At 39.4% G+C, this 10440-nt stretch overlaps 1 long non-coding RNA gene across 14 annotated transcripts in view; it reads right to left on the bottom strand.

Moving 5' to 3' along the window:
* Positions 1–10440, bottom strand: part of LOC141386368 (uncharacterized) — a 183896-nt gene that overhangs the window by 26206 nt on the left and 147250 nt on the right. For 3 of the 14 annotated variants that reach the window (XR_015494228.1, XR_015494225.1, XR_015494226.1), the window contains one exon: positions 980–1144. The exons of the other annotated variants lie outside the window; for them this stretch is intronic. This is a non-coding gene — a long non-coding RNA (uncharacterized LOC141386368). Of the gene's footprint in view, positions 1–979; positions 1145–10440 lie in introns of those variants that run through there. 14 annotated transcript variants of the gene reach the window in all.

Below are 10440 nucleotides of genomic sequence, written 5' to 3'. Positions count from 1 at the left end.
ATGAAGAAAAATGAATGATTTTTGTGTTGGTCATTCTAAAGTCCCACTGCCAAAGTCTGTCATCACAGTGGTTCAGTATTATTTCCTCTAGAACTGTCCTGAGCGTCTCAAAAATGTTCTCAAATAAAAGTGCACATTTTTAAACACTCAGTAAAGTACATTTCCTGAGAATAATCTACTCAAGCACAGTAATTTGAGTATTCGTAATTCACTACTTTATACCACTTTGTATATATATGGAGATCAAAATTAGAGAACAATTCATTTTTCCAGTAATGATGTTTTCTGTGATGCTGTTACATAGTTAATATAGTTCAGAGTGTCTGTGGAATGTTTCTAACTAGCTAACACAGGGGTCGGCAACCCGCGGCTCTAGAGCCGCATGCGGCTCTTTAGCGCTGCCCCAGTGGCTCCCTGGAGCTTTTTCAAAAAATGTTTGAAAACGGAAAAAGATGGGGGAGGTAAATATATTTTTGTTTTAATATGGTTTCTATAGGAGGACAAACAATCTTAACGTTTTCCAATGCTGTAAAAGTGTGTAGAATATTTATTTTCAACATTTCTGTCAACGAAGATTTGCGTCATAGCCTGCGACACACGGAATAGGCAGGTGGCTGTTGTAAACTATCCGGCGGCTGTATGATGCGCCATGGAGCGTAAGCTGTCTATGCCAAAGATGTACAGCGGGGCACGCTTTCTCATTTTCCCTCCCTGAGAGAATTCAAAGAAGCCCATCCCGATCACTAACTCAACAGTGATTATTTACAAGGTGCGATCGTTGATATGCAAACTGCATTTGGGAGCAGATTTTGCGAGTGGCGAAAGGAAAAAACGAGACTGTCTTTCCTTGGCACACACCCCTGGAGATTGACCCTGCCTTGTTGAGCACATTCCCAGTAAGGGGCACGTTATGCACGTTCATTTTGATGTTGTTTTTTGGAATCCTCAAAATAAAAAACATCAAAAATCTGATTTCTTTACTGCATTTCTTTAATTTCATCAAAGCAAAACATGATGCATTAATATTGTAATGAAGTTAAACTTGAACATTAAACATAATGCATTAATATTGTAATTAAGTTAAACTTGAGACGGCATCGTACAACAGAGTAGTCACGTGGTGCGTCATTCTCTACAGGATGCACTGCAGGGAAAAAAAAAACATTTAATCATGAAGGCTCAGTATGTATTTGTAGCCAACTAAATCATTTTATAGTAGGCTAATATAGCTAATATAAATACATACAGCATGTGTTGCCTTCATTATAAGGCTTATATAAGGCTTTTAATTTTTTGCGGCTCCAGACATATTTGTTTTTGTTTTTTTTGGTCCAGTATGGCTCTTTCAACATTTTGGGTTGCCGACCCCTGAGCTAACAGGATTGAAAGAAAAGGGGACCAAAATGTTACTGCGCAATTACTGTGAAGTATTAAGATCTGCACACATTACATCAGACTCCCTCTTATATGCTTGTCTGCACCACTGTGCTTTATGTCCAATTAAATGATTCGTTCGAGTTTTTAGAAGACAATCAGAGGCATTTAGTTTAGTTCACCCTCCAGTTTTGTAGAGTTTCTCATAAAAAGCAAAACATGCAGTGATAGAAGAGAAACAGTAAATAGCTTTAGCAAATACAATATTAAAAGTGATAAAATAACTATTAAAATGTGTATTCTGTTAATTAACATAAACTACATCTGAAATATGTTTTTTACTCCTTTAAAATGAATATTTTATTCCTTAAGTGCTTCCAAAGCACAAAAACAAAAGAAGATATTTTGAAGAATGTTGACACCAAATTGAGTGTCACTGTGTTCGCAGTAGGTAGCACAATTGCCTCACAGCAAGAAGGCAGCTGGTTCGAGCCTTGGCTGGGTCAGTTGGTGTTTCTGTGTGGAGTTTGCATGTTCTCCCTGCGTTCGAGTAGGGATCTCTTCTGGGTTCTCCGGTTCCCCAACATTCCAAAGACACGCGGTACAGGTGAAGTGTGTATGGATGTTTCCAAGAGATGGGTTGCAGCTAGAAGGGCGTTCGCTGCGTAAAAACATGTGCTGGATAAGTTGGCGGTTCATTCCGTTGTGGCGACACCAGATTAATAAAGGGACTAAGCCAAAAAGAAAATGGATGAATGAATGAATGTTGGTACCGAATTGTGGCACGGTGGCTCAGTGGCTAGCACTGTCGCTTGGTTGGAGTTCTGGCTGGGCCAGACCATATTTCTGTGTGGAGTTTGCCTTGTGTTGGCGTGGGTTTCCTCCGCATGCTCTGGTTTCCCCCACAGTCCAAAGACAAGTGCTATAAGTGAACTGGATGGACTAAATTGGCAGCAGTGTGTGTGAATGCGAGAGTGTATGGGTGTTTCCAAGTACTGAGTTGTGGCTGGAAAGGCATTCACTGGGTAAAATATATGCTGGAATAGTTGGCGGTTCATTCCGCTGTGGCAACCTCTGATAAATTAGAGACTAAGCCGAAGGAAAATTAATAAATGAATGGTACCAAATTGTAGCCATTGACTTTCTTAGCAGGAAAATAATACTGTGAAAGTCAATGGCTACAGTCAGCTATTTAATTACCAACATTGCTCAAAATATCTCCTTTTTTAACAAAAAAATAAAAATAAAAAAAAAAATACATAGATTTATCTAGATTTGAAACAACCTTAAGGTGAGTAAATGTGAGAGAATTTAAATCTTAGGGTGATCTATCAGTAAACGCTACTTTTCATGATATCACATGATTTGTAAATACTGAACTCATGCTTCAGATTATTATTAGTCTAATGCTGTCACATCTACAGTAGAAGCATATGAGTGAGTGTGTACAGTATAATATCAGGGAGGAGTGCAGGAACTAATGGAGCTGTATGGTCATAATGTGCTTTGCTTATGTCAAGGGCAGGTGCTGCTCTATTCCTGCGAGCTCTTTATGGAGACACAGAGGATGATGAAGGCTTTGCAGTTTTCTAGGTCAGCCTGATGTATGATTCTGCAGAGATGTACTGTGTACTGTGAGTAATATGTATTTTGAGATTGCATTTGTTTGTGTGCGTGATCAAACCAGCTGCTCCAGTTCAGTCATGACTGTAACTGCTGCCGTTTGGTGAGGAGGACATGTTTTCTGTGTGTTTGAATAAATGAGTCAACTTTTATCAGTGCACTAATAGATGCAGAGTTCATGTTTAATCAAATGTTTTGTTCTGCTTTTGACTTTCTGGCCAAACTAAAATGAATTTTTGCTCTCTTGATCTCGATTTCCCCCCTGCTTTCTAAAATCCGCCATGACAATTTATGCTTGAATGACAACTTGAATCTTGCTAAATAAGTTACGAAAACTGTAAGTTAAAAAAGTGTATTGTATAGCTGAAGAACAACACTAGATAAAAGGAGGGATAAAGACAGATATGATAATTAGATATGGAAAGATGGATGGAAAGAATGACAGTTTGACATGGATGAACAAATTGATGGTTGGGTAAATTAATTAATAAATATATAGAAACAGAGATGGATGGATGAATAAGTGGATGGATAAACAAACAGAAGGATAGACAGAGTTAGATGGCAGGATGGATGGATGGATAGATGGACGGACTGACAAACAGAAGGATAGACGATGTTGGATAAATGGATGGATTGATGGATGGACAAACAAACAGAAGGATAGACAGTTGAATGGATGGATGGACAGACAAACAGGATAAACAGAGATGGATGGATGGATGGACAAACAGAAATATAGACAGTTGGATAGATGGATGGATGGATAGATGGATGGATGGATAGATGGATGGACAAACCGAAGGATAAACAGAGTTGGATGGATGGATAGACAGACAAACAAAAGGATAGAGTTGGATGGATAGATGGATGGGCAGACAAACAAAAGGATAGACAGACGAATAGAGGGATAGATGGTTGGATGGACAAATAGTTGAATAGATGGAGGGATAAATGGATAGACAAACGGGGAGAGATGGTTGGACATGCAAATGGATGGACAGATGAATGCATCAATCAATCCATGGATGGATGGATAGACAAACAGTGGGACGGATAGTTGGATATACAAATGGCTGTATGGATGGAAGGAAGGACAGATGGATAAATGATGCTTTGGACTGATGCTTGGATGGACAGTTTGATTGACAGAAGAATGGAAGGATAGACAGACAGACAGATGGACAAATGGACGGACGGACGGACAGACAGACGGACAGATGGTTGGATATACAAATGGCTGGATGGATGGAGGGATGGGAGAAAGGTGAATGCAAGGATAGATGGTTAGATTGACAAATGGATAGATCGGATGATGGATAATAAATAGACAGATAGATGTAAGGACAGATAAATGAAAAGAGGGAAAGATGGTTGGATGGACAAATAGCTGGATGGATGGATGGATGGATGGATGAATGGATGGATAGATAGATAGATAGATAGATAGATAGATAGATAGATAGATAGATAGATAGATAGATAGATAGATAGATAGATAGATAGATAGAGGGATAGACAGAGGGTTAGATTGTTAGATATACAAATGAATGGATGGAAGCATGATGAAAGAATGGTCGGATGGAAGGAAAGACAGATAGATGGTTAAATGGACATAGTTTGATGGACAGTTGAATGGAAGGATAGATAGACGGACGCAGGGATGGATGGAAAGATGGATAAAGGAACGCAGTGATAGATGGTTGGATGGACAAATGGATAGATAAGTGGACATATAGATGAATGGAAGGATAAATGGTAGGATGGATGTTAGTTGGATGAATGGATGGTTGGATGGTTGGGCAGATAAATGAACAGAAGGATAGATGATTAGATGGACAAATAGTTGGATGGATGGATAGACAATTGGAAGGATAGATAGTTGGGTACACAAATGAATGGATGGTTGGATGGAAGGACAGATAGATAAATGGAGAGATAGACGGTTGGTTGGTTGGATGGATAAATAGTTGAATGGATGGATGTATAGACACACAGGGAGATAGATGGTTTGATATACAAATGAATGGATGGATAGATGGAAGGAAGGAAGGACGGATGGATAAATGGAGACATTGAGGCTTGGAAGGACATAGTTTGACAGACAAATAGAACGCTAGACAGACAGACAGATAGACAGACAGAGATAGATAGATAGATAGATAGATAGATAGATAGATAGATAGATAGATAGATAGATAGATAGATAGATAGATAGATAGATAGATAGACGGACGGTCGAGCGCAGGGATGGACAGAAAAATGGATGAAGGAACGCAGGGATAGATGGTTGGATGGACAAATGGATGAATGGATAGATAGATGAATGGACATAGTCGAATGGAGGGATAATTGGTTGGATGGACGAATAGTTAGTTGGATGGATGGTTGGACAGATAAATGAACAGAGGGATAGATGATTAGATGGACGAATACTTAGATGGATGAATGGATGGATGGATAGACAAATGGAAGGATAGATGGTTGGGTATACAAATAAATGGATGGTCGGATGGAAGGACAGATAGATGAATGGAAAGATAGATGGTTGGATTGATGAATAGTTGTATGGATGGATGGTTGGACAGATAAACAACTGAAAGCAAAGATGATTGGTTGGATGGATGAATAGATGGTTGGATGGACAGAAGGATGGACAAACCAAAGTGAAAGAAGAGCAGCCTGCAGCATGTGTGCCTCAGACAGCAGCTAATGAAAGCAGTTTCTTCTCTTCACCATCAGCAGAGAGCGAGCGCTCGACCTTTACTGTAGACAGCCAGTGTGCGCGCAAATTACACTCCCATGATTTATGTTCGCTCCTCTCCCAAATCCCACAACATCAGCAAGTGCTCAGCGTCCAGATGCAGCCACTGCTCTCGTCTTCTGCCGCTCTGCACTAGATGTCAGCAGGACACATGGGCAGAGACACCCTCATTACGTTCGGCTGGAGAGCTGTCTCTCCTGGGCCCATGCTTAATTATTTTGTGCTGTTTGATGACAAGAAACACGCACACACACACCGGCTACCTGATTGCAAGGTGATGACCTCAGAAAATGTTCAAGGTAATGGCAGAGAAACCGATAAAAACTATGCGTATGTAATTCATCCACCCTCAACCCCTTAATAATTCATTATCATAAGGGCAGATGCAATTGTTCCTCTATTTCTGTGGGTGTTTTGTTGTGGGACACAAAATGAGGCCTGAAACGTGCTCAGCATAGTTTTTGAAATGCTACTCCTTTACAGTGTTTTTTTTATATTTACAAATGATTTATTATCAGGATTTTAGATGTATTTGTATGTAGTTTTAATTCATTTTTGCTGTATCTGCTTTAGCTTTTAGATTTTTTAAACAGTTCTATAATGCGTTTTTTCAGCATATAAAATTAGTTTTACTTCAGTAAGTTTCTATTACCTAAGATTAATAATGCATCACAAGTCAATTTCAACATTAGTTGAAACAAGGATAAGAAATGGAGCCCTTTTATAATGTTTTAATGAACATTTATTCATTTTCTTATTCGGCTAAGTCCCTTTATTAATCAGTGGTCGCCACAGTGGAATGAATTGCCAACTTATCCAGAATATGTTTTACACAGCGGATGCCCTTCCAGCTGCAACCCATCACTGGGAAACACCCATACACTCTCATTCACACAAATACACTACAGAAAATTTTGTTTACCCAATTCAACTATAGCACACGTCTTTGGACTTGTGGGGGAGACCAGAGCACCGGAGGACGATAGATTGATGGATGATAAATAGACAGAGATAGACAGAGGGAAAGATGGTTGGATGGACAAATAGTTGGATGGATTTATGGATGGATAGATAAACAAAGGGACAGATGGATGGTTGGATGAATAGAGGGCAGAAAGATGAATGTAGGGATAGTTGGTTAGATAGACATATAGATGGTTGGATAGATTGATGGATGATGAATAGACAGATAGCTGGAAGGATAGAAAGACGAACAGAGAGAAAGATGGTTGGATAGACAATTAGTTGGATGGATAGATAAACAAAGCGATGGATGGTTGGATGGACAAATAGATGGATGAATGTATGGATGGACAAATAAATGAAGGGGTAAATGGTTGTATGAACAAATAGTTGGATAAATATATGGATGGATGGAATAATAATATCCTATGTTCATTATCACGATATATTTTATTAGTGAACACAGGCACATTGTGGGGCGTCACAGTGGCTCAGTGGTTAGCACTGTCGCCTCACAGCAAAAAGATTGCTGGTTCAAGTACCGGCTTCGCAGGTTGGCATTTCTATGTGGAGTTTGCATGTCCCCCTGTGTTGGCTTGGGTTTGCTCCGTTTTCCAAACACATGTACTACAGGTAAATTGGATGAACTAAATTGGCCGAAGTGTGTTAGTGTGAATGTGAGAGTGTATGGGTGTTTCCCAGTATTTGGTTAAGGCTGGAAGGGTATCCTTAAGTAAAACAAATTCCTAGAATAGTTGGTGACCACCCTGATAAGCCAAAGAAAAAAGAAATGAATGAATGAACAGGCACACTGTCTATATGTAATGAACATGTAATAGTTATGTGGCTTGTGTGTCTTCTTTCTATAGTTTATTTCCTATTTTCAGCCTAAAACTAAAAACCCACTGAAGCCTTGCTTTACAGTAGAAACTGACGCATACATGGGATAGATGGTTGGATGGACAAATGGATGGATGGATGGATGAATAGAGGAACAGAAGGATAAATGGTTGGCTATACAAATGGATGGATAAATGGATGAATACATGGAGGATGAATAGATGGAAGGAAGGACAGATAGATGAATGGAGGGATAGATGGTTGGCTGGACGTAGTTTGATGGACAGACGAATGGATGGACAGATAGATAGATAGATAGATAGATAGATAGATAGATAGATAGATAGATAGATAGATAGATAGATAGATAGATAGATAGATAGATAGATATGATGAATGGAGGGATAGATGGTTGGACAGATAAATAGATAAATGGATGGATGGATGAAGGGATAGATGTTTGGATGGACAATTATTGATGGATGGATGGATGGATGAAGGGATAGATGTTTGGATGGACATTTATTGATGGATGGATGGATGGATGTATGGATGGATGGATGAACGGATGAAAGGTAGAGCAGATAGACGAACGCAGGGATAGATGGTTGGATGGACAAATGGATGTATGTATGGATGGATAGAAAGACAGACATAGATGGAAGAACAAATAGATGACAGGGGGGATAGATGGATGGATGGACGAACAGTTGGATGGATGGATAGATGGATGGATAGACAAACTAAGGAATAGATGTAATAGTTAGGTGACTCTAAAAATGTTGAGCAACCAACCAAATGATTGGGTTAAATATAAACAAACCCAACCACTGGGTTAAAAAAATGTCATTTTAATTTATTAAAAACATTCTACCATATTTGGTGTGTCCATATATGACCCAACACTGGTTTACGGCAACCCAGCATTTTTTAGAGTGTATAATGCAGCAAAGGCATTTCTTTTAACCTCTAAACAATTAATGAAGAGAAACTTTGCCTCAAGTATGTTGGGGCCTTCAGTACTCATTTTAAACTAAATTTACTGATCCAACCGAAGATGAGAGTGGAGTTATTTTTCCACCTGTCTTCACAAATGTGTTATCGGTGGCTGCTGCTGTCCTGCGGCGCCATGTTTCTCAGCGAGAGGCGCTCTGATTGCACATGTAAACACACACAGGTGGTCTGAGCCTATTCTGGAGCAACTCACATTAGAGTCTGATAAAGACTGATTCTGCTCAACATTATGGCAGATCACGCCACGCCGCTGCCACTGTTTCTACAAACATTCACTCCTAATATTACAGCACACCTGTGCGCTTGGACATAATATACACTGGCTAAAAACTAAAAAGTTTGGTTTGTAAAGAAACCGTTTATGATCACCAGCTCTAAATTGCTGGGATCATAAATACAGTCAAATCAGTAATATAGTGATAGATTATTAACATTCATAGTCATGAAACAGAAGTTAAGATTGTACTTTTTTCCCATATTGTGACATAAATACAATTGAAATGGTCCTGGAATAAAAGTCTAGGGCATTAAATGATTTTGTTCTTTGGGGACTGATTGGATTGTTGGAAGACGCCAACCTGATTTCACCAAGCAGAACTTGTTCCTGGATTAACATCTATGTTGATCCTGGAACAACATTCCAATCAGCCAATCAGAATTAAGGGATGTTTACCGTTTATGTTAAGTTTAGGCTTATGGTTAGGTTTATGCACTTTTCCATGATTGTTATCAAACTGTTATTCCCCTCTGATTTTTGCATAATTTACAGTTATGGTTGGGTTTAGGGGTAGGGAATTAGTAAGGATTAAATTTTTTTAACAAAAATTATGTTCCAGAATCAACACATGTTAATAGACTGATTTCATGCGGCCGCCATTTTCAAAAGTGAAATCGAGGCTGCGGTGGGAAGAAACCCGGAAGTATTGTTGGGAGTTACATAGGAAAGTTGTGTAGCTGGCTGTATATCTTATCATCGAACAGAAAGTGACACAAATTTATAATTTCACTGCCTTCCAAGTGACCCGAAGGTCCGTTCTGGATGAATGGTGAAAATGAAAAGAGATATCAGAGCTCATTTTTAGCTAAGTTAAGGGAAATGGCACTAGACAGCTAACGTTTACTTTCCCAAATACACGTTTTAGATGCTATTTATCAAACTCGAGTTAAAAAACTGATTCTTTCATTATATTATACTCGTCACGATACTGAATTAAAAGAAAAAAACATAAATATCCCGCGAACATAAAGGCACTGTTGATGGCTTTCTTAAAACAGTGCTGATTTGCCATTGTGGTCACGTGTTCAACAGAAATAATCGTGATTGGCCGAGAAGGTCATCAGTTCACCCCTGTTTACCGAGCACACACACAACACAGACAGAGGAGCGATCTGCTTGTTGATTCGACTAAACTTCAAGGCAAGGCTGCTTCGCGGTTCAGTCTCCGTGTATCTGTGTTTGCACTGGGTGAAGAGCAGTAAGCTGAGTGCAAACCAAACACAGAGACACAGATACTGAAACGCGAAGCAGCCTTGAAGATCAGTCGAGTCATCCGCGCTCAGCAGCGCTTCCATGTTAGCGGGAAATAGCCGGGTTTAAAACTTCAGTACCGGGACAACACTATTACAGACAGCACGAGGGCGTGCTGCAGAGGACTGCAGCGTTTTATCGCTCACCGGGTTACATAGACTGAAGCAGAAAAGCATCCTCACAGTGTTTAACTGCTGCCATGAACTGAAGCCCAGGAGGACACTTAAGCGCATCACTGAGATTGTGATGTTTGATGCTAAATTGCTTTTAATTGTTTAAAATAAACTCACTAAATAATATTAAAGTGATGGTTACATCATTTCTGCATTTTAAA

This window comes from Danio rerio, chromosome 6, assembly GCF_052040795.2.
Source record: "Danio rerio strain M-AB ecotype USA chromosome 6, GRCz13ab, whole genome shotgun sequence".
NCBI lineage: Eukaryota > Metazoa > Chordata > Actinopteri > Cypriniformes > Danionidae > Danio > Danio rerio.
The sequence above is the reverse complement of the archived record's forward strand: the minus strand, read 5'-3'. Positions and strand labels throughout refer to the sequence as shown.